Below are 585 nucleotides of genomic sequence, written 5' to 3' on the forward strand. Positions count from 1 at the left end.
TCGCTCTGCGCTTGGGGATTTCTCTGCCGTAGAGCATCCCGTGGGGAATGCTGGCTGGGCGGGAACCTCCCTGGAGCAAGTCAAACCAGCGCCATCCCCGTCCAGAGTGCCCTGGCCTTCAGCAGTGCCGTCTGCCGGCTCCTCGCCCTCCTGAGCTGCCCGGCAGGCGATGGCACACGCCCTGCTAGGGGCTGGGAAAGGCACCCCTCTGCTGTGGGAAGGCTGGGGCTGGTGCGGGGCTGCCTGCAGCCGCCCGGCCAGCAGAAGGGATGTAGTGACGAACGTGAAATGTGCCTCTGCCAGGCAGCGGCGGAGGGAGCTGCCCGGAGGCAGGGACCCCGTGCAGCATCCCTGGCTGTGTGAGCAGAGACAGGACAGGCAGCAGACGGGGGACGGGACAGCAGGAAGGCAGCGTGAGCTGGTGCAGATTGAGGGCAGGGACTGGCCAGGTTGCATCCTGCGTGGCAGCCCCGTGCGGGGCGGGGGGAGCTGCTCTGTGGGACGGGGACAGGAAAGGGACCTGCCTCCCAGCCTGGGCACAGGGGCTCCCAACCCCAGTGCAGGCTGGGGGAGGGGCAGGGACGG

The sequence above is a fragment of the Pygoscelis adeliae genome, unplaced genomic scaffold, assembly GCF_000699105.1.
Source record: "Pygoscelis adeliae isolate BGI_AS28 unplaced genomic scaffold, ASM69910v1 Scaffold114, whole genome shotgun sequence".
Lineage (NCBI taxonomy): Eukaryota > Metazoa > Chordata > Aves > Sphenisciformes > Spheniscidae > Pygoscelis > Pygoscelis adeliae.